Source organism: Ursus americanus, chromosome 17 (assembly GCF_024610735.1).
Source record: "Ursus americanus isolate L20-20 chromosome 17, mUrsAme1.1.p, whole genome shotgun sequence".
Classification (NCBI taxonomy): domain Eukaryota; kingdom Metazoa; phylum Chordata; class Mammalia; order Carnivora; family Ursidae; genus Ursus; species Ursus americanus.
Window position 1 is genome coordinate 34,442,974 of NC_142143.1, and position 24,962 is coordinate 34,467,935.

The following is a 24,962-nucleotide window of genomic DNA, read 5'->3' on the forward strand; positions in this document are numbered from 1 at the left end:
CTAAGGTTTCAGCAAAATGTCAACACCTCCCATGGAGATAGATGTCAGCTTTATAACCCGAGCAGAGATACTGGAAATTATTGGACTATTTCCTTTTTTAAGGTTTCAAAATATTGTGAGGTAACATTCATACCACATCTATTTTTCACTTATTCATATATTCGTACTTCTTTAAAACACTGTTCTCAATTTCCTTGCTCTAAAACTCATTGCTTTGTACCTTTTTCCTTTTGACATTTGAGTAGTTCATACAGAGTCCACCACCCTCATTTTACGCTGTATTAGATACAATAAATAAGATTTGTTTAATCCTAAAGCATTCTTTACTTCCACTTCAGTAAGATACAATTTTATTATGGAAGAATTCCTTCTCTAGTGAAAGTATGTACTATGCACAAAATAAACCACATTACTCACACTTAGTCTATTTATCCATTTGGAATATTCTTATGTAGAATAATTTTCCATCAGATAAAGAAGAACCACAGATTTTGTTCTGAACTAAGAAATCCATTATGCATCTAAGTAAATCTGACTGCTTAATTGGCCTCAATGCTTTGTAAAATTGAACTTGGCTAATGGTTTGTTTTCCAGGGTGATCATTAAAGGACAAAGCAGAATGTTAGAGCTACAGCATTACTGGTTAAGTTTTGCTTGTTTGCTTCTCTCTGTAAATGAGCAGCCAAAGGAACTTCTGTGCTTATGACAGTGTTCTAAACATCCCATCTCTAGTGGCTAAGTGGACATTAAATTGATAGAGTCTTATCAACTCATTCTCTTCGTGTCCACTGCAGCTGCTTTACTTCAGATTCCCATCATTTCCCCCTTTCTTTTAAAGGTTCCATATTTTAAATTCCAAACACATAGAAAAGTAGCCAAAACTCCCATAACCCTTTCAACCAGAACAACTAACATTCTATGACTTTTGCCGCATTGCATCCCTGTCTCTCCGTATAAATATATACATATAAGGGTATACATGTGCACAATGTGTATATATATGTATATAAATATACACATATACCTCTTAATTTTTAGAACCTTTTGAGAACAAGCTGCAGATGTGATACCCCATTTTCCCCAAATACTCCAAACACTCCAGTGTATATTTCTCTAAAACTAGAACATGTATCTGCATAATGACCATACCACCCTAGATCAAAGATGGCTGCAATAACTTTGCTATTTCTCCATTGAGATGTGGTATCAAATGCCTCTCCTCTTAAATCTGGGCTGACATTAATGATTGCTCACCAATATGACACATGAAACCGAGTTGTAATACAAGAAGTCTGATTCCCTAAGTCCACTAAGCTGGAGTGGCCGCAGGTAAGCAATCCCTCTGACAGCCCCAGCTGAGCCCAGACTCCCAACCATCCCTTCCAAGTCTTCAGAAATGTGGGCTCTCCACACCTGCCCACCTGCCAATGTTTAATACCACGCTGCACAGAACAAATGTTCAAGTAAGTTTAGGTCAAATTCCTGACTTAAAAAACCATGAGATCTACTACAATGTCTATTACTTTGTGTCATTAAGTTATGGGGTGCCATTTTGCCCATAAGTAGTCAAAATACCTCACAAGGTCTCATTTCTCTTTCTAGTTTATCTTAGAAATATGCTTATGTTGAGTTATCATGTATTATAGACTCGTCAACCTGGAACAATTCCGGGGGTGTTTTGTTTTTGTTTTTTCCCCCGCCCCCTTCCATGTTCATACCGTTTTGAAGAAAACAGGCCTTACAGTATGTAGGATGGTTTTTAGCCTGGATTCATCTAAAGAGTTCTCATGATCTGACTCAGAGCATGCATTTTAGCAGGAAAACCACAGAAATGATGTTATGCTCTTTGCGTTGCGTCACATCAGGACTCACACAATGTCAACCTCTCCCAACACTAGGGATATCAATTTTGATGACCTGGTCACTAATTTTGGTGGTGTCTGGCAGCTTTCTACCTCTTAAATTCACATTTTTTTCCTCTGGTAATTCGTATTGGGTGGGGAGGGATTCCAAGATTATAGCAATTCCTCAAACTCTACCTACGAACGTCAGCATTTGTGGGCAATTCCCTACTGAATCACCTTCATGTGATGGCTGTCAAATGGGGATGCTCTGCTTCTAACATTTACTGAAACTCTGAGGAATGGCTTTCTTATTTCTGCTATTTACTTAATTGCTTGATTAATGTATATTAGCATATTAGATTTTATTAAATGGGTGGTAACTTATTGCTATCATTATTTTGATACCCAAGCCACACTATTTGTCCATTGGGAGTCCCTTGAGACTGGTTACATTTTGTCCTTTTGGGACAGCTTTCTCACTTGAGGACTTTTTTGCACAGGATGTTTAAGGCACATCCTGTACCTTCCCTGCTCTTCCCGGGATCAGTTATTTCTCTTTTAATGAAGGAGGATATTTAGAAAGAAAGCTCTGGGCACTTGGGGCCCTCATTGCTTCTAGATGTCATCATTTCTAGGCCCTCTCAGAACTAGAAAAATATGTATTACATCTATATAATTAAATCTATGGGTTCACACTGCCGCTTCATATTACTGTCTAACATCTGAAGATTCTTTGAAGTCCTCCCCATATCTATGTTATTATATATCCTCCAGCTGAGAAACTTGACTCAATATATTTATTCATTTCCTCAATTTACTTGTCTGTTGCTACCCATCTCCCAGCACATAAACTATCTCTTCCTGTGGCTACCTCTGCAGTCCCACCTGGCCCCACATCGTCTTTTTCCAGGCCTTCCATCTCATGCCTCCATGGGGATCCTCAACTTTGGACTGATTCTTCATCCCTCTACCACCCTCCCTCCTTGCCCCATACTTTCGGCTGCCGTACTGTCAGGAAGGAAGTAGCAGACAGCAAAAGAAGGAGAAGTGGGAAGGGAGAAGACTTCCTTTTTTAGGACATTGTAATACCTTCTCAACAGCTCTCTCTGTCCTGATTTTCCCTGTCTCTTCTCTTTTCTACCCTATAAACTGAAGACATAATATTCTTAGAAAAAGCACAACATGTAGTAATGAAAATAGCAAGTTGAAAATAAACAATCTTACTATGTGTCCTTACTTTTTCATTTAATCGTGTTACTTTGGATCTTTAGTTTAGCCGAGCCTCAGGTTCAAAGAGGAAAATAATGCTTATTTATAAGCAGTGTTGTAAAGTTTCAGATTGAGTCTGTAGAATGCCAAGAACATAATTGCAGCTGTTATAATTATCATGAGAAATTGCAACAGGATTCCAAAATTCCTTTTAAAAACACTACACTGTAAAAATCAGTTATAAAAATAAATATACCTCATTACTTACAGGACAAAAATCTAAACTCCTGTTTCTCTTAATTTTCCATAAGCTGCCCTCAGTCATATCTCTAGCCTCACTTCCCAAATCTCCCCAAACTGTTATACTGCAGCCAGACTAAAGGTCTTACCTTTCCTTTAGTATTTTGTTCTCTTTTCATACTTTGTGCATATGATTGCCCCAACTTAAATTGTTCTTTTCCTAGATATCCAATTAGCGTAAGCCTTTACTTATTCTTAAGACTCAGAGTGAGTTCATCTCCTCTGTAAACCTCCCCTGACCATCTCCAAAACAAGTATAATTAACTTTTTCATCTAATGGACCTCAACTAATTGCCTTTACTCTCAATTGCCTTTACTATAAATAGCCCTTGTCACAACATGGCAACTATTTACACATACACGTGCCTTACTGGACTGTGACCTCATTGAGGCTAAAGTCTGTATCGGTTTCTTTTGATATACAGTTTCTGGCCAGTAGTTCAGTCTTGCCAATAATAGACTTTAATAAATATTTGTCTAATAAAAAAATTCTTAAAATAGTTACCAATTATTGATCACGTATAACTATTAATTATACAATATTGTACTAACTACTAACTATAGACAATAAAACCCTGTTATGTTCTTTCTAGAAGATCCCTATCCTATAAATTAGGAAAATAGGACTCAGAAGTTACTAATTTTTATAAGTTCACAGCATCTAGTAGAACTGACATCAGAGCCTAAGATATTAATATATTTGAAATACAGAAAATACATAGCAGGGGCGCCTGGGTGGCACAGCGGTTAAGCGTCTGCCTTCGGCTCAGGGCGTGATCCCGGCATTATGGGATCGAGCCCCACATCAGGCTCCTCAGCTAGGAGCCTGCTTCTTCCTCCCCCACTCCCCCTGCTTGTGTTCCCTCTTTCGCTGGCTGTCTCTATCTCTATCAAATAAATAAATAAAATCTTAAAAAAAATACATAGCATATACATGGATGCCAAGGTAAATACTAAAACCAAAAAAAAAAAAAAAAAAAAGAAAGAAAAACAAAAAACAAAAAACAAAAAAAAACCCAACAACTATTATTTTAAAAATAGGCTTGTCACAATATTATGCACTTTATTTTCACTTTAACACATTATTCAAAATAGTGAAAGTAAACATTAAGGGTTTAGCCCGGTGCACTTCAACTGAGGAAGAAGCAGGCCCATAGCAGAGGAGCCTGATGTGGGGCTCGATCCCATAATGCCAGGATCACGCCCTGAGCCGAAGGCAGAGGCCTAATGACTGCGCCACCCAGGCGCCCCAGGCCCCTATCTTTTAGCAACCCTATTTTGTGTGGCCACGTGACCTGCAGGGGTCTTGAATGGACACTAGTCCCTCCTTAGAGCACATGCCCTAGATAGCAGCCTACAGAGCCAAAAGTAAATGTAAGTTCTTGGTATGGATTCTCCAATAACCCATGTGATACAGTCTCCTCCACCTGCCGGGGGTCCCTTTGTATGCCCTTTAAATAGAATTCCCATAAAGCTTATCAAAACCCAACTCTCTTTGGTTTGAAATGACCAATCGAGCCTTAGCCCAGGAACCCCAAAGCACGCTCTCTACCCAAACTCTAATGAAGGCGTAAGTCCCAGGTCCTGCTATACTCTGACTGCACCCTCCCTTGCCCTCCTCATGTGGCCCCTCAAGGCATGCCATGTACCTCCTCCAAGACCTGTAAGTAATAAACTCTGTTTGAATTCCCTATGATCTTTTTGTTAAACCACTATCCAACACCCAAGGTTTCTACTTAGCAAATGATAATTTTACAAAGTCACGAAGGTAAACCATGTGCAAAGGCAAGGTGCTAAACAGTTTTCATGCATTAACTCATTTAATGAGTGATAGATGAAAATTAATGTTCAGTGAATTTGAACCTCACATAGCCTCTGAATAGCAGAGTCAAAAATTCTTTACTATCAAAATCAAGCTTTATTTTGCTGACCCACCTTGCAATACTAGAATTTTCAAAATATAAAATACAGTCATCCCTAGTATCCAAAAAGACAAAACATATCACAGATTTGGATGTAAAAAATTAGACAGGAAATAAATTGAAAAGAGAGAAACTGATAGCAGGCTAATGCAGGGTATGGTAAACTTTTTCTGTAAAGATCAGGATAGTAAATATTTCAGGCTTTGTAGTTATAAAGTCCTTGTCACAACTAATTGATTCTGTAGTTATGGCAATAAAACTGCCAAAGGCAATACATAAATGAATGAATGTGGCTGTGTTTCAATAAAACTTTACAAAAAACAATGGGCCATAGTTTGTGGTCCCCTAGATTAAGGAACTGTATATATATATTTTTAAAGATTTTATTTATTTATTTGACAGAGATAGAGACAGCCAGCGAAAGAGGGAACACAAGCAGGGGGAGTGGGGGAGGAAGAAGCAGGCTCATAGCAGAGGAGCCTGATGTGGGGCTCGATCCCATAACGCCCTGAGCCGAAGGCAGACGTTTAACGACTGAGCTACCCAGGCGCCCCAGGAACTGTATATTCTTAATCACAAAAAATATTGAAAACTATTGAGACTCACATTATATTTTGAGGCCTATACTCCAAAGGAGAAAGGAAGAAGTATAGGGATGACATATTAAAAAAAAAAAAAAAAAAAAAAAAAAAAAAAGTGCAAGTGAATCCCAAAGCAAACGTAAAAATTGTTGGCTTTCTTGAAAATGAGGAAAAGGGAAATTGCTCTTGGTCAGGTTATATGGAAGATATTGTGTAAAGATATAAGCTTGATGGAAAGAGTTTTAGAAACATGTAGTTACTAGTTTACAATCATTTGGAAGTTAGAAGTAAACACTTTTTTCTTCTCAGTACATAATCTGTGTAGAATTATTTTATTATTAAACATAATATTTCAGCACCTAAGAAATTTGTAAAATCTCTTTTCATACACAGGGTGCTAAATTAGAGCAACTGATCTCAAATGTTAGTATATATTAAAAGCATTGGAAATACTCAAATATGTTGGTGCCAGAGTCCCAAAGCCAGAAACACTGATTCAGTAAGTCTTGTGTGGAGCACCCCAAGTTATTCTCATGAGGATAGTCCCAAAACTACACACGAGAAATTCTCAACTAAAGCAGTAATTACATATATGTCCTGTATTGAACCAAACAGCAGGAAGCATCTGGGAAGCAGAAAATGGAATCTACTGGCCACCAGGGATAGTCAACAACGAGGAACAAGACTTAAAACTAACACTGGTTACCTCGAAGGACGGGATATGGCTCTCAAGAGAGACATTTCTGGGAAGTTCTGTGTTCAGAAATTAGAGATTAAGAAGCTGCTCCTATCCAGAATCATAGTAAGGCAGGCCCCTATCTTTCATTTTATTCTGTTTTTTTAAAGATTTTATTTATTTGACAGAGATAGAGACAGCCAGCGAGAGAGGGAACACAAGCAGGGGGAGTGGGAGAGGGAGAAGCAGGCTCATAGCGGAGGAGCCTGATGTGGGGCTCGATCCCATAACACCAGGATCACGCCCTGAGCTGAAGGCAGAGGCCTAATGACTGCGCCACCCAGGCGCCCCAGGCCCCTATCTTTTAGCAACTATTTCTATTGGCTTGCTAGGTTTCCCACTGCGTTATTTCCTATTGCTTCTATGGGGGTGGGGGTGGGGAGGAGCCACAGATTTATTGGCTTAAAATAACCAAATAACTTACTCTACACATCTAGAAGTCTGAAGTCTAGAATGAGTCTCACTGGGCTAACACAAAGTTCTTAACAGGGCTGTGTGCCTTCTGGAGGCATTAAAGGATAATCAATCCCCTTGCCTTTTCCAACTTCTGGAGGTCACCTCACATCCGTGGCCCCTTCTATCTACAAAGCCAGAAGCAGGTATCTTCATATCTTGTGATTACACTAGTCCCAGTCAGATAATTCAGGTACATCTACTTAATTTAAGTCAGATGATGAACAACCTTAATTTCCCCTGAAGTTTAATTCTTCATTGCCATGTAACAGAACATAGCCACATGTTCTTGGGACCTGGACATCTTGGAGGGAAGGAGGCATCCATCATTCTTCCACCCACACCCACTCTCCCCAACCACAGAAAAATGAGTAGGAAAAAAAAAAAAAAAAAGAGATCCCATTTAAAAAAGAGGAAAAAAAAAAAGTGACCGTAGGCTCCTAAGACTATTAGGGGTATTGAAGGTGCCATTTAAAGCAACACCTGCGTGTTTAGAGTGTGAGTTGCAGCCCGGTGCAATTCAACTGTGGAAACACTAAAAGGAAGAAACATACCACACATCACTGCAAAGTGAAATTAAGTGCTCACGGAGCATAAAGGGAAGACCTATTATCCGGGAAAGGGGAAATAAAGAAGTTGTTACAGCCTGAAGATTTATGTCCCCCTCCCCAGCCCCAAAATTCATAGGTTGAAGTCCTAACCACCAGTGTGCTTATTTTTAGTGACGGTGCCTCTTAGGAAGTAATTCAGGTTAAATGAGGTCATTTAATAAGATTAGTGACCTTATAAGAGGACACACCAGAAATCTCTTGCTTTCTCTTTCTCCATACCTCCAACATACCCCAAGGAAGAGCCATGTGAGAACACAGAGAGAAGTTGGCCCTCTGCGACCAGGAGAGAGCCTTCACCAGAAACCAAATGAGCCAGAATCTCTGTCTTGGACTTCTAACATCTAGTACTGTGAGAAACTAAGTACATTGTTTAAGCCACCAGTTTATGATATTTTTGTCATGATAGCCGAAGCACTAACACAGAGGGAGAAGGAGCAAAGGTAGGAAGTAAAGAATTATGGGCCCAAGCAAGAAATCGGATTCATATGGGTGCCTTATAGATCTGGAAGTTTGGAAAACTGTATTCCCATGATTTAGCTACTCAGCCAAGCCTTATGCCAGTCAAGGAGTAATTTATTCTTTTTTTTTTTTCTAAATAAATTTTTAGATGGATCCCTTGGAAAACAGTTTCTGTATTAACAGATTAATACTTCTGTCCTTGCAATAAAACTCATTTGGAAAAATAAGCAAGTGTATTGTGAATATTTATTGTCTATCCTTACAGTTCACTAAAGTATACAATATAGGAAGATGAATAAAGCCTATCAATATATTCAGATGCATTCACTTTATAGTTAACTGGAATGGATTCATTCAAGGAGATCAAAAATTACTTGAATTTTCAAACTAAGAATTAAAGATTTCCTGGAAAATAAAAAAAAATTCATATTCACAGGTCACTCTTTATATGAGTCAATAAGTCTTTTTGCTTGAATAAATTTGTTTTCAAAACTGGGTTTTTAATATTCAGAACACCTTTCACAACGTATGAGGTCACAGAATCATAGAACTTCAGACTATGTAAACAAAAAGATACTGTATTTTCCAACTCCTTCTCTTTGTTCATAAAAAGGACAAAAAGAAAGTCTTGTAGCCCTATAACCCTGTTTTTCCTCTTTCCTGTACTTTTTTCAGAATTTTCCTCTGGCTTTCTTCCCTATATTTTAATTTATCCAATAGGAAGTACGGCTGCAACACAGAAAGAAAAAACAGAACACCACAGTAGGGAGTAGGAAATTACTTAGAAAGGATGAATAGGAAATGGGCTCACTGGTACCTTGTTTCAACTTGAGCCAATATCACCTTGCAGTGTCAGTGAATCTAGTAAGCCAGGTATGGCTAAGTCAGAACTATATATAAAAGATACTACAAAGTTTAGTCCATGAACTCTGGGCATGTGAAATTGGACATGCCTTTTATACAGTGCCTACCAACTCTTGCCAAGAAGTTACAGTCATGGTGAATGGGACAGTGTTCAAAGGACATAGCTGGTTAAAGAAGTAACACTGATCTATTACAGTTTACTCAGATATTCAAACACGTTTGAAACAATCATGAAAACTATTTCTATTAGTAGCTAAGGAAATGCAGAATTGTGGAATATCTTATAAATTCCCTGATTTTTGCTGACTTTAAGAGAAGAGGAAGTTCTAAAATGCTGGGTTGTGAGGCAAATTTGGCGGTACTACTTTAGTCATTTTCTAAGTCCCTTTACAGGACTAAGGGCTTTGATGAAGAGTGCCACATACACCTTCAGAACGCTCAAGATTCAGGAAGAACAAAAATCAGGCCAATAACTCAGACTACTCTTGTCAGTTTGTGCCAAAACTTCAGTCTTTCTACACACGACGCTCAATTCTTGAGTGAGCTAACAATTGATTTTCTTACTTCCTTTGACACATAAAAGAAAATCCCTAAATACAGTCACGATGCCACACCAATCACCTATTCCTGAATGTGCTACATCCACAGCGATTGAGTTTGTACTTTGTAGCTTTGCAGTTGGGTTTGACTATGAAGAAAAACTATTCAAACCAACACTTTCTGAAACTTGCTTCTTTAAACTAACTTGATTAGTCAATCAAACTACTTAAACCATTTGTCAATATGGATGCCTCTCAAAATACGTTATTAGAGCCCGATTTACTCAGGCTCTAAATTATTGCCCGATTTCTCTCTCATCTACGTCTTCTCTTGTATTGCAATACATTTTAATGAGGTAAAGGTAATAAAACAATCATCCACATTTAAGCAACCACCGCATTCTTACCATTATCAAAAATAGAGAAATTTTATAGTGAAAATACTAATGAAAAACAGAAGGGGTCAACACTAAATTGAAAAAAAAAAGGATAGATGCAAAATCGAAAAAGAAAAGCAGAACTCATTAAGATCTTAAAATTTACTCGCGGATTTAAAATTAAGTAAATACGTATTGCGTTTTTAGTGTTCTAATGATATATACATATTTTAGAAATTAAACAGTAAATAAAAATGATACATAACCATTTAAGTAGAATTAGCAGTTCCCCAATCAGAAGTGAGGAGATAGAATAGGAAAGCATACTTGAGGCACACCTCAAGTAAAACTCTTCATTACAAGAAATTTCGAAGGGTGTATTCATTAGTTGTAATTCCTACAACATTAGCCTGAGAAAGTCATGAGGAAGTTGTGATAAGACACCATGCCTGTGCTTATATTACCAGCTTGATATCAGGATGGTCAAACCACAATATTAACTCATTCTCTTGAGATGAAGGGATATTGGCACAGGCCATTCTCATTTAACTTCTTCCATTTCAAAATTACGACAGAGCCAGCTGAAAACTTTAAATACGAGAAACGCCAAATTTTGTTTCTGTGTTTCAACAACATGCTGAATCATTGCTGCTTTATTTTCTTAGGCTACTTTTAAAAATCATCAATAAATATTTGTAAACACACAATCAAACATTATTTGTAAACACCCCACACTTGCAGAAACTTTAACTTGTAGAGGGTGCAAATTTTCACTCTACTGGATACGAAGAATCGAAAGAAACATTTAAAATGCTCAATTCTGAAGGACTGTGCTAGAAGATCATAGCATAGCTGTGGAGGAGACACGAGGAGTTCGGGGAGCCTCAGGAAAAACTCCGCATCGTCTATAGGGTAGAAGACTGTGCAAAATTCCTACTTTAAGGGAAGAGCGGAACTTAGGCAAATTAGGAACAAAATTCAAGAGTGAACTTAATGAAGCAAAAATGTGGTATACAATGATTTAGAAGTTTGGTGGAGAACACAGACCCACCGTCTCTAAAAAATAAAAGAGAATTTGAGAGGCAAAAGGCAAAAGGGAGGGAGATTTAAATTTCCTATTTAGGATATGGCGGTTTGTTCTTCACCCACATTTCCAAACCTCAGTTCTACTGTCAACAAGTAAATAATCTAAATTCCTTGGCATCAATGTGAGGGTGGTGGAGAATCCAAGCTGCCAGGAGAGATCTGAGAAATATAGTAAAGGAGCAGGACGCTCTGGGGCCGGGGGGCGGGGGAAGGCTACCTTCCTAGCTTGTAGGTCAATAGCTAGGAAATATTCTAGGCATTGGGAACAATTGCAAGATTGTGAGCATAATAGCAATTTAAATGACACATCAAACATTTTAAAACATTCATATATGTTATTTCACTTAATCACTCAGGAAGGAGTGGTACAGGAAAGCAGTGTATTGGAAAATTTGTCTGGGTAGTACTTATAAAATCTATCCGAAAAGAAGGGAAAAGAGGCAGGAGGTGCATTAGAAGACTATTACTTGGAACAAAGTAAAAGACGCTAAGAAGACTGTAAAGGAAGAAGGCTAGTACCCTCGAGAGGAATTAAAAACTTTAAAATTACCTTTAAAATAGGAACCGTTCGGCAACATTTGGAAGTGTGGTGAACGTGGTGTTGACTTCCCGAGGCCTGGATTGGCAATACACCGCCTGCTTACACTTCCATTCGTCCTGAAGATGGAAATACGAAGAAACTTCAAACCATCAGGTTCAGAAGCAGGCAGCTTCAGGTCTGAGGAGACAAAAAAGCAGATTCTAGAAGCCAAGCAAGCTATATAAATCAGTTGTCCTCAATGCTACTTCATCAGCATCACCTGAGAACTGTGAGATATTCAAATCACCGGGCTCTACCTCTCATCTCCTCAGTCAGTCATTCCTGCAGTAGGGCCCCCACCTTCTGTGTTTAACAAGCTCTGCAGCTGGTTCTGATGCATGCTGCTTTGAGAGCCACTGGAAGAGCCGGTGTTACAGATGGAACTGAAGTTACTGATTTCAGCCGAAGGACTGAGAAACCGTGTTTGATGGGATTGTGGAATACGGGTGAGGTTCAGTGGGGTCGTCCGGAGTCGACGACCAAGAAAGAATTCTTGAGACGTCTTTGGTGCAAAATGGTGGTTTATTAAAGCATGGGGACAGGACCCCTGGGCAGAAAGAGCTGCTGCACCGGGTTGTGAGGGGTGACTGATTATATACTATGGGGTTGGGGGAAGGTAAGGAAAAAGGGAGGTTTCAAGAGAGTACTTTCATATGTTAATTAAGACTCCCAGGATACCCGAGGCCTTGCCCACGTCAAGTCAAGGTTGTTTACCCCTCTAGTAAGTCATTAACATGAAGATAGTTGGGAACTTCTTGGAGGAACAACACAGATTCCATCCAGGAGTGGGGGTGGGGAGAGGTTGCAGGGTGTAGGCTTATGCTTTGTTTTCAGCCAGCCTTCTGCTCCCTCATCAGTGTTGATGAGAAAAGAGGCCTACTCAAGAATCATAACTTGGTCACTCCACGGGTAATTAAGTATTCCAGTTTGCACGTGCCCAAACAATGCAATCTGGTTAGAAACGATCCCCCCAAAAAGACATATAGGAAGATAAATTTATTCCAGAAATTGAAATCAAGATTATTTTACAAAGCAAAATCAATTTGATTTTTTATTGTGCCTTCTTTGGGATTACCCATTGCCAGATCCTGCTCTTAAACATACAATCTGCTATGTTAAAATAAAAATTAAAAAAAAAAAACACTTTTATACCCAGAGAAAGAATGGTATTTGATGATGTTTCATTCTATCATAACAAGTAGTAAAACTTTCCTGCAGATTCAGCATATTCAGCTGAAGTGTATGCTTTTATACCATTTCATTTAACAATACGCTTTATTATTATTATACTCAGAATTGCTTGACTCCTGGGTATTTTTTTTCAGCACAGCCCTTGTCAACTGTTTCTAAACGAGTTTGACAAATACAGTAAAAACAAAAGTGAATGAAATTCTACTTTACAGTATCTATGAATCTTCATTATAAGATGACCAATATTATATACTGACTAAATATATAATTTTGTTTTGAAGTGTGGACTGTTCTAGTATCTCGATAGAGCACCAGCCTTTTCAAAAGAGAGGAAAATGGAAGTCATTAAAGCTTTGATCTCTTACTCATTTCATTCAGTTTCAAAGTCAGGCTAGTTATAAAAGTTCTAGACATGCCACACCATGTTTTATTTCCACATTATTACTTTACTTTTATAGAGAATTTGGGACTTATATCAAAGGAAATATTTTAAATCATTCCAGACTCTAGGTTAGTATGATTCAGCTTTTATTTATTTTTAAAATTTCCCATCCTGTAACTATCCCAGCTTTATTAAAGTTGGTGATTTGAAAAAGAAGGGTCAGTTACCAAATATACCCAAATTGTCAGGGTTTATATGAAAATATTTTTCCTTCTGTCTAATCTGATTGTTTCTTTTAAGGGATCCCAATAAAATTAGCCAAGAAAAACTTGTGCTTCCAAAGAGTATACTTACAAGCTTTTTTGTCAGGAGCAGAGATGCTCTGACATCCCTCTGGGAGAATTACCCTTTCATTATTAAGGAAATTCTTCCTGTCGTTATTTCAAAGTTCTTTATGCCATTATCTTGAGAATAGATCTTTCACCTTCCACGAAAAAAATCAACCAACTAAACAAACAAACAAAAAACCCAAAACTGGGAAACAGCTATTACCATTACAATAATTTCTCCAGATAGTCATCAAAACTCCACAAAAAGAGGCTTCGAAATGTGCAAATGTAGCTAAAATGATACTCTTGCTTTCCTAATGGGACAGGGTTTTGTTGAAATAATTTTTAAACACAGAGCTTTATCAAATGTATTCAATTTAATCATGAGTTTGCGACTCTCAAATGTAAGGGATAGGAGAAACGGGATTTCAGAACATTACATTTCTGTAGTACAAGTCACATTGAGTCACTGGGTCTTGCTATCATCTGCAAATAATGTAGACAGGAAAGGAATAGCCATATTTTAATTTATAATTATGCCAAAGTTAAAATTGTTACACTAATAAATTTTATCATACTTACCAGATTTATTTTTTAACCCATTCTTATTTTGTAGGAAAAATTATGGGCCCTAAAAAATCATTAATACTAACATGTGAAATTTCATATCTTCTCATCCTCTTTCCCTTCCAACAAAAGAATTGGAGCGTTTTTCAAATTAGAAATACCCGCACATGCATGTACGCAAACACACACATACACACACACGAGCCAGGACATATATCACTTCATACAATTCAAGTAAACAAGAATGCCAGACAATATTTAGGGCACTGTGTTAAATAAAATAAAAACACAGATGAGTAATAACGAATCTCTGAATCACAGGTAGCAACATTTAATATTATCAAAATTAATTCTCACCATTACATCCTGTAAATTCCACCTAATTATAATTAAAATCCCCATGAGATTTTCTTATAAAACTTAAGATGGTGCTGATGTGTATCTGTACAGATATGATAGAAGAATACTGCAGAAATAAGGAAAAGACAACACCCCTATTTAAAATTGGGAAAATGACATAACAAAAATTTTTAAGAATAAAATAAATAAAATGAAATAAAATTGGGAAAATGAGGGGCACCATGGTGGCTCTGTTGGTTAAGCATCTGCCTTTGGCTCAGGTCATGATCCCAGGGTCCTGGGATGGAGCCCTGCATCAGGCTCTCTGCTCAGTGGGGAGCCTGCTTCTCCCTCTCCCTCTGCTTGCCTCTCTGCCTACTTGTGCTCTGTCTCTCTGTCAAATAAATAAATAAATAAAATCTTTTTAAAAAATAAATAAAATAAAATAAAATAAAACTGGGAAAATGAAACAGGCAATTAACAGAAAAAGAAACATATAGAAAGCAAATACATTTGAAGATATTCATGGATTTACAAGTGGTCAGAGCATTGCAAATCAAAGCAATAATGGCATTTTATTTTTCCATCTAATGGTAGAAAGAAAGAAAGAAAGAAAAGAAGGAAGAGAGAAAAGAAAGAAAGAAAGAAAGAAAGAAAGAAAGAAAGAAAGAAAGAAAGAAAGATAAAGAAAGAAAAGAAAAAAAAGAAAAAGAAAAAAGAAAAAAAGACAGACAATATTCAGTGCTGATGAAGGTGTGATGAAATAGGCTCCAGTAGGGGGATGTTTCAGACTACCTATCAAAACTGAAAATATTTACAACTTTTGACATAGCTATTCATAACTGGAAAACTATGCTTCAAAAATATTTAAACACAGAAATATATAAGTAGTTTAAAAAAAAAAGTGTTTCAATGAAGCATTTTTTAGAGCAGAGAAGCAGAATTGTAAACTTCCAAATCTGACAAGGGAATTTGTCTATGATATATAGACTATTCATAATTTTATATTTTTTTAAAAGAAATATTATGTGCATATACATAAAGATATGCATTAGATTAAAAGACTTACAAATGCTTAGAGAACAATCTGAAGTGATGTTAACAATAATAATAATAATAAAATAATATTGTTGAGTAAGCACTCAATAATTTGCCAGGTACTCTGTTGTGTTTTTCAATGATTATTATAATAATTCTCAGACCAACTTTGCAACTATGAGGAACCATTTAACAAATATGGAAACTGAAGATAAACATCAAAGTTTTAAAAATATTACATCGTGGAGTAGAAATGGGTCTGAGAATGATTGTCCAAGTTAAGGTAAATTTACAGTTTGTACTATTGTATTATAGGAATTTTTAAGAAAGAACATGCATATATTACTTTACTAATTAAAAATAAGGAACTAAAATGACACCGAAACAATTACGGTATAACACAGAACGTGGTAAATAACATAAGCCATAATGTGATCATAGGTTTCAAAGAAGGGAGAGAGAAATTCTGATTGAATAAGAACATCATTTATAAAGGACGTAGCATTTGGCCTTGAAAAATGTAGCAATAGGAGTAAAGTACTTGAACAGAGCCTGGAAGTAAAGACAGAGGGCAAAAAAGTCAGTATAAGAGAGTCCAGGGAACAGCAAAGAACAGCAAAGACGTTTAACAAAATAGCAAGAGAGATAAGAACAGAGCTGGAGGAGGGCTTAAATGATTCTGATATATCCAAGAAATGACAACATATAGTAAAAGATAAGGCTGGAGAGACAAAGAGGGTTTAAAGCATTTCGATTTAAGAAATGACTATAAATTCCATCCTTTGGAATAAACTAAAATAGAGATTCTCCAAAGAGGTGATTCCCAAACCATAGATCCTTGGAAATGGACAAAGTTTTTACAAGAGATTCACAAATCTATATATGCAATTAAAAAAAAAAAAAGTCTAGGTCAAAATGTCTTGAATTTTCTAAATTGGGCCTGTTTTCAGGCTGGATGCCACAGTGGAGAAGGTGATGTGGTCAGTTTCTTCCTTTTTTCTATCTGAGGCTCCTAATTCTGCTTCCCCACTCTATGGGCTGTGTTTAGTTAGGTCTTTGAGGATTGAAACAGGGGAAGAGTAAGAGACGAAGGACGGGAAAATCCCCCTTGACTGGTGCAGATGTAATTTGGTACTAGCTTCCTCTAGGCTTACCAATGCAAAAATATTATTCTTTTTTATTGAAGCTTATTTATGGATTCCTCAGAGCCCTTCCATGGCTGGGGACTCTCACCAGCGGGTATTGACCCTCGTCATAGTGTTCATACTCTTTGCATCTGGCTTCTGTCCCTAAGCAGGTCTTAGACATACATCCAGGTTGCTGCATTCCTCTATACTGTATCAGTTTTCCATCCTTTATTATTGCTCAGTAGTATTTCAAACTATGAATATCAACCAATTTGTTCATAACTCCTGTTGGTTAAAATTTGTGTTGTTTTAAGTCTGGGCTATTAAAAATAATATATATAAAATAATGCGTATGTTATAAATAATCTCAGTAGAACACTATAAAATAAGTAGAATGGTGTTTTTTGAAGGAATGTTTAATTTTAACCAAGTCCAATTTATCATTGTTTAAATGCTTAGTATTTTCTGTGACCTAAGCAATCTGCCTACTCTAAGGCCTTTATCTCTACTATGTTTCTTTTGTAAAAATATTACATTTTTTTAATTTTGCATATGTCTATTACCAATAGCAAATGTGTTCTGTGTAAAGCATTTGGTCAAGATTTATTTTTTTCATGCAAACACCTAGTTGTCTCCACACCATTTTTTAAAATTATCATTTCTTCCAAAGACCTACCTTGGTAACTTTGTTGAAAATCAATTAATAATATATGTATGCGTTTATTTCTGGAATCTCTCTTCTATTCCATCAACTTTTGTGTTTTTCCATAGAGTACTCCTGGAAGTCAGGCAGGAAAAGAACTATAGTTTTTCCCTTCTTTCTAAAACTTATTTTAACTATTCTAGGTCCTTGGCATTTCCATGAAAATTTTAAATTATCATTTAAGTTTCCATCCAATGGACAAAAAGGTTCTGCTGGAATTTTGATTGTTTTTGCCTTGACTCTTCAGCTAAATTCAGAGAGAGTGGACATCTTGATATGTTGAATTTTCCAACCCACAGTTTTGGTATATCTCTTCATTTATTTACATTGTTTTTCATTTCTTCTAGCACTGCTTAGTCATTTTTACTGTACAGTTCTTCTACTCATTTTGTTCAATCTACATATTTTATGTCTTTTTATTATACTGGAAATGCCTCTATATTTTTATTTGGTTTTCCACTTCTTAGTTGTAGTAATAAAAAGACTTTTTAAAATATATGGGGTCTTCTAATCTGTGGGTTTGCTAAATTGACTTAATTCTAGTAGTATTTGGTGGATGCCTTTGATATTCTACCTTGATAATACTGTCTTTATAGAGAGAGTTTTAATTCCTCCAGTACAATCCTTGTATCTCATTTTTTTCTCTTGCTTTAGTGCAGTGGCTAGGACATTAAATACAATAAGGAATGGAAGTGGTGATACAGTCTTCAATCAATCTTTGATAGAAAATGTTTAATATTTTACCATTTAATATTATGTTAGCTGAAAGATGTTTGTAGATGTCCTTAGTTAAACCAAAAATTTTTTATGGTTGTAATTTATGATACTTTATATCATTGACATTGAATTTTGTCACATATGAGATCATCATATGGGTTTTCTCCTTTATACTGTTAGTAATTAACTACACTGTTTGAATTTTGACTATTGAACCAATCTTGCTTTCACGGAGTTGACTCAAATTAGTCATAAGATATTATCATTTTTATGTATTGCTAATTTAATTTTCCAGTATTTTCTTAAGGACTTTTGTTTCCATGTTCATGAGGAATACTGTCTATAATTTTCTTTTCTTGCAATGTCTTTATTAGCATTGGCCTCAGGAATATATTGGCCTAATTAGATGAGTTGGGAAGAATTCCCTACTTCTCTGTTTTCTGAAAGAGTTTAGTAATATCAGTGTATGTCTTTCTTTAATGCTTCATAAAATTAATTGGCAAAGATATATAAACTGAAGTTTTCTGTGTTGGAAAAAAGTTATTTAATAAAACTTTAATTTCTGTAATGAGTTTGGGGATATTTCAGTACTCTGTTCAGTTTTAGTAAGCTGTGTTCTTCAGAAATGTGTTCATTTTATCTAACACCAAATTTATTGCCATGAAGTTGTTCATTATATTCCTTGATTATCTTTTACCTGTAGAAGCTATAGTCATGTTTCTTTCTTCCTTGATATTGTTCGTTTGTATTATATCTTTTTTCTCTTGATTTGTTTTGTTTAACTGGTTTAATCAATTTTAATATTTTCCAACAATCAAGTTTTACTTTATAAATGTTCTTTATTGCTTATATGATTTCTATACTATTGATTTCTGAGTCTATTATTATTTATTTATTTATTTTACACTGGACTTAACTTTCTTTTTTCTAGCTTATAAAGTGATACATAGATCTTTCATTTTTAGTTCCTTTTATTTTCCAAGAAAAGCGTTAGGAGTTACAAATTTCCCTGAGTACAGAATTAGTTGCATTCCACGAGTTTTTTTTTTTTTTTACTATTAAGTGTGAAGTGATTTTATATGCTAATATTTCTGATGATTTCTGCCTTGATACATGGATTACAAAGAAGTATATTTTCTTTTCAAATATTTGAGATTTTTTTAACTTAAAATTTTAATCTCTAATTTCATTCCATTGTGGTTAAAAGATATATTCTGTAAGGTTTCAGTGCACTGAAACTTATTCAGGGTGATCTTGTTCTCTGTCGTATGTTTTATCTTGGTGCATATCCCCCGTATACTCTAAAAGAATGCATATTATGCCTTTGTTAGTAGTGTTTGTTAAACGTAAATTGGGTCAAGTTGGTTGATGGTATTGTTCGGATACCAATACTAATTTTGTGTTTACTGTTCAATTAGTTAACTAAAAGAGGGCTAATTGATTCTCCAAATGTATTTGGCAATTTTTCTTTTTATCCCCTTAGTTCTTTCAGGTTTTGCTTCATGTATTTTGCCGCTCTGTTATCGGGTTCATACACATTTAGAATTGTTTTGTCTTCCTGATAGGATTGCTACTTTTATCATGAACTTTAAAAGCTGATTGCTTTTGGCCATATAGCTCTCTCAAAAGCTTCACTGGCTTACTATCTGTCTGATTCTTAAGATCCCTATACCAACAGATACACTTGCAATTCTTTTTGAAATATGCCTTTCTCTCTCAGCTTAATTAGTTACTTTATTTAGGCTTCCATGAGACAATTCTTATTCTCTTTTACTGAGTTGTTCTGGCTAATTAAGAGACTGTTTCTGGGGGCCACATTAATTTATTCAAAAGATTTAATGAAGATAGGATGGCTACCCCATGATTTTTTTTTAACTCTGTGACTGTTTTAAACTCAATACTAAATAGATTTTGTGGTTTTTATAAATTATCAATATTTTCTTTTAAGTATTAGAGAAAAAAAGTTTTGTTTTCCAATCTATAAGTCTCAAAAGTTCTCTATTCTGTTTCTTTTTTAAGGCTAATTCTGAAGAAAGAGAAATTAGGGAATCCATTCCATTTACAATAGCACCAAAAATCATACGTTATCTCGGAATTAACTTAACCAGAGATGTAAAGGATCTATATTCCAGAAACTACACATCACTCTTGAAAGACATTGAAGAAGACACAAAAAGATGGAAAAATATTCCATGCTCATGGATCGGAAGAATAAACATAGTTAAAATGTCTATGCTACCCAGAGCAATCTATACTTTCAATGCCATCCTGATCAAAATACCAATGACATTTTTCAAAGAACTGGAACAAACAGCCCTTAAATTTGTGTGGAACCAGAAAAGTCCCCGAATCGCCAAGGAATTGTTGAAAAGGAAAAACAAAGCTGGGGGCATCACGCTGCCTGATTTCAAGCTATACTACAAAGCTGTGATCACAAAGACAGCATGGTATTGGCACAAAAACAGACACATAGACCAATGGAACAGAATAGACAACCCAGAAATGGACCCTCGGATCTTTGGGCATCTATTCTGTTTTTCATCCTTTCTTAAAAAAAAAAAAAATCAATCCTCTTATGAACTCATTTCTTTCTCATAAAACCTTATTAAATGCAGCTGATAGATAACAGCCAACTCACACTAGGAACATTCTTTTTCAAAAAGTGTTCATGTAAAACCTCAATTTTATTGTGTCATTATGTCTTCCGAGTTATCCATTGTGCATTTTATGAAATACCATTGAAAACACAGGTTACTCTTTCTCTTTATCTCTGTTTCCTCCCTAGCCAACAATAAAAGGAGTGGTATGTATTTTTTTGGCTTTTGGTTTAGGCAACCCCTTACTTCTGGTATCAGCTTCACTATTTGTCAAATGAACTAAAATAACAAACAACCCCAATATCTCAGTAACTTACTACATTAAATACTTATTTCTTGTTCATGTTGTGTAAGAGTTGGTAATTAGCTGAAGCCCTATCTCAGCTCTGGTTCCATTTCATGGATTCTTCATTTGATCAAAATTGTAGTAGTCCCAATATGGCACATATTCTTTTCTGCCACTTGTACTCTCCATCTTTGTTAAGAATGGTTTACAAGGGGCGCCTGGGTGGCACAGCGGTTAAGCATCTGCCTTCGGCTCAGGGCGTGATCCCGGCGTTCTGGGATCGAGCCCCACATCAGGCTCCTCGCTGTGAGCCTGCTTCTTCCTCTCCCACTCCCCCTGCTTGTGTTCCCTCTCTCGCTGGCTGTCTCTATCTCTGTCGAATAAATAAATAAAATCTTAAAAAAAAAAAAAAAAAAAAGAATGGTTTACAAAATCTCCTTACTTTTAGAGTTCCACGTGAGAGTTGGCCAGAAGAAGATTTTGCTTGATATCTGTAAGACAGAAGTGAAACAGTGGCCATTACTCTCTGAAGAATATCAAAATAATATACCATTATGGCAAATGAGGAAGTGTTGGGTGCACTCTAGTTTATTCTTGCTCTTTTTTGCTCTAAATTTAATATCGTTCCTAAGTGCTATCTTGTTGACCAATGGTGGTGACCAGTAAATGTTTGGTTGTGGATGCACATGGCAAAACACCTCCCCACAATCTTCCCCTCCCATGGTTAGATGTGCTTGACTTCTCATAGTCATTAACTTCTCTGATTCTCAAAAATCTTTGTCTAGTCCTTCAATTTTTTATCTCTTTCTACTTTTTATAATTTCAAATTCTTAAAATAAATCCCTTACTCTATAAAAGTTTTGCCCCCAATTGCCTTTGAATCCTAACTAATACACCTGTAGTCTGACTGACAAAAAGATCACATTTAAAGTGACTGCTTGGATGCAGCATGGATCACCACTCCTCGCATTCTATTGGCATTGGCTAAAACACGGCCAATATGAACATCATTGGGATGGGAAGAATCCTGGCATGTGGGTATGAGTGTCTGAATATTTGCCAAAATAATATAATCTACCATGCTTACCGTTCCCTGAGGCAATCACTAGGTTATATGTTTGCATTAAGCATTGAGAGCCCTCAGCAAGTCTTGGGGATGGACACAATTCCACAGAAATCACATGATTGACCAGAGGAGGAGGTTATTTTCCAAAGTCAATTCAGGGATTGGTACATGGAAACAAGGATAATCTGTGTGGAGCAGTGACTCACATGTGTCACTGTGATTAACTGCTAGCAAATGCAATAATGTTCATTTTCTGGTAAAGTTTCAACTGTCCTAAAGTAATCTTTCATATCTTTTTTTAAAATGAGAATTAAAGATTTCCCTCAAGTGACATCAGCTCACGGCTGAATAAAACATCCTTCATCATATACCTCCCTACAACAGCAATAATTTGACATCCATCCACAATTAAAAGTATCTTGGTAGGAGCTGTGGAACCCAGTACCATGTATCAAGAGACCCAGAGAGAATCTTGCCCACCTCTGCAGGGTAACAGGCATACACACTTTGGTCCTAACTGTGGACCATGCAGTGCCTATGAACTGTTTCTAACCCCTCTCAGCTGAAGTCCAGGAGTCCTTGGGCAACATTCTCTCTGGTAATCACCCATGGATGAAAGAGCTTTTGTGTAAGTATTGCTTTCCAGCAGAAAAGCTCCAGAACACTGTTGAAACAACTACAAAAATTATAAGTTTGGATGCATCAAAGATGGTAAGAGTAACAGCTTGACTTTACCTGCATCACCCCTCACTCAAGGTTGCACAGTTGAGTGCCAAAAAAGACCTTAGCCCATGATTTCCCTGTACAGAAAAACAAAAGTGTGTGGGTGAGTACCTGGATTCCCCAGCTGTGCAAGACAGTGCCAAGAAGGCCCATTTCTCTCTTGCCTCATGCAGAGCACTGAGTCATGAACTGCATCACTGGGGGACAGAAAGAGGCTGGCAGAGCAGTCAATAGGATTCTTGGAGTCCATTAAAGGGGCATGGATCCTGCTAACTCACATCAAGGACTCTATCAAGAAGCAGTTACAACAGCTGGGGATCCCTCACACACAAATTTCCCCAGCTGGTCAATAGATAGCCCTAGTAATCTGCATACCTCACTCCCCCACACCATTTCCCTGGTTCATGCTTTCAACAGCAGTAATAGCAAGCACTGACAGAGAGCTAATAAGCACATGGAGAACGTCAGCCAGAATCTGTGGGCCAGGGAGAAATCTCAAGCTTGATATTACCTCTGCTCTTGGGAAATCAAAAGAGAGGCTGTTCGCACCCAACCTGGTACACAGCAGGATTAACAAAGGCATATAAATTTAAGAATTTTGCCACAAGAGGGAGCAAGAAGCATGGGGCAGGCACATAAATAGAAGGTCTAAGAAAGCTGCCAAAAATCTAGCAGAACTGATGGAAATTATTTCTCTCATAAAGTCAGTTAGTAAAGAGTAGAAGAGATGACTGCTACTTCAAATGTAGAAGACAAAAATTCAAGACTTTGAGGAATATAAGAAATCAAGGAAACATGACACCACCAAACATTCATAATAATCTTCCAGGAACCAATATCAAAACCATGAAGATCTGCAGCTGACCTGAGAAAGAATTCAAAATGCTAGAACTTTAAAAATCTAAAGCTCAATGGACTGTGAGAAAACACAGAAAGGCAATTCAATACAATCAGAAAAATAATACATGAGAAAAATGAAAAGTTTAACAAGGATATAGAAATCACAAAAAAGAACCAAACTCTGGTGCCAAAGAATACAGTGAATGAAATTTAAAAATGAAATAAAGCATCAACAGCAGTAGGGATCAAGCAGAAGAAAGAATCTATGATTTAGAGGACAGGGCCTTCAAATTACCTAGTTTGAGGAGAACAACAACAAAAGAATGAAGAAAATCTATGTGATCTATGTGATTCCATTAAAAGAGACAATCTAATTATTGCAGTCCTGTAGAAGAGGAGAAGGGGGCAGAAAATTTATTTAAGGAAATCATGGCTGAGAACTTCCCAAATTGGGGAGATATTTGGATATCCACATTCATCAAGTTCATAGTTCACCGAACAAACTCAAAGAGATTTTCTCCAAGACACATTATAATAAAATTGTTAAATAGCAAATTTTTTTTTTCAAAGTATCTTAAAGCAGCAAGAGAAAAGAAGCTTATAACTAACAAGTCTGTCAACAAATTTCTTAGCAGAAATCTTTCAGGTCTGGAGAGAATGGAATGATATATTTAAAGAGCTAAAGAAAAAAATGATCAATCAAGAATAATCTATCCAGCATGGCTGTCCTTTAGAAATGGAGAGATAAAGACTTCCAGATGAATAAAAGCTGATGAAAGTCATCACTACTAGACTTTCTTTATAAGAAATATTGAAAGGAGTTCTTCAAGCTAAAATTAAAAGATGCTAATAAGTAATGTTAAAAACGAAAATATATAACTGCTAAAAGTAAGTACATAGTCAAATTCAGAATTCCCTAATACCGTAATATGATGGTTTATTAAACACATAACTCTAGTATAAAGGCTAAAGGAGCAAAATCCTTTATAAGAACAAAAGTCCTTTATTAAAAATAACCATAGATATAATTTGTTAATGAATACATAATATAAAAATAAGAAAATTCTGACATCAAATACATAAAAACGAGGGCAGGGGAGTAAAAGGGTAAACTTTTTGTATGTGATCAAAGTTAAATTGCTATTAGTTGCCTGAATGGCTCAGTCAATTAAGCATCTGCCTTCGACTCAAGTCATGATACCAGGGTGCTGGGATTGAGTCCTGCATTGGGCTCCCTGCTCAGGGGAGAGCTGTTTCTCACTCTGCCCCCCACCCCCACCCAGGCTATCACTATCTCTCTCTCTCTCTCTCAAAAATAAATAAATAAATAATCTTAAAAAAAAAAAAAGTTGAATTGTTATCAATGTAAAATACACTGCCATACCTATGACATGTTTTATGTAAGCCTCAGGGTAATCACAAAGCAAACACCTACAACAGATACACAAAAGACAGAAGAAGGGAATAAAGCGCACCACCACCCCAAATCATCAATT

At 36.3% G+C, this 24,962-nt stretch overlaps 1 protein-coding gene across 3 annotated transcripts in view; it reads right to left on the reverse strand.

The window, feature by feature from the left end:
* The window catches only part of TMTC2 (transmembrane O-mannosyltransferase targeting cadherins 2), an 835,540-nt gene that overhangs the window by 232,993 nt on the left and 577,585 nt on the right, over nucleotides 1-24,962 (reverse strand). For all 3 annotated transcript variants that reach the window (XR_015727148.1, XR_015727149.1, XR_015727150.1), the window contains 3 exons: nucleotides 21,280-21,328; nucleotides 13,489-13,618; nucleotides 11,532-11,699 (listed from right to left, as the gene is read on the reverse strand). The gene's annotated coding sequence lies outside the window, so the exon portion shown is untranslated. The remainder of the gene's footprint in view (nucleotides 1-11,531; nucleotides 11,700-13,488; nucleotides 13,619-21,279; nucleotides 21,329-24,962) is intronic.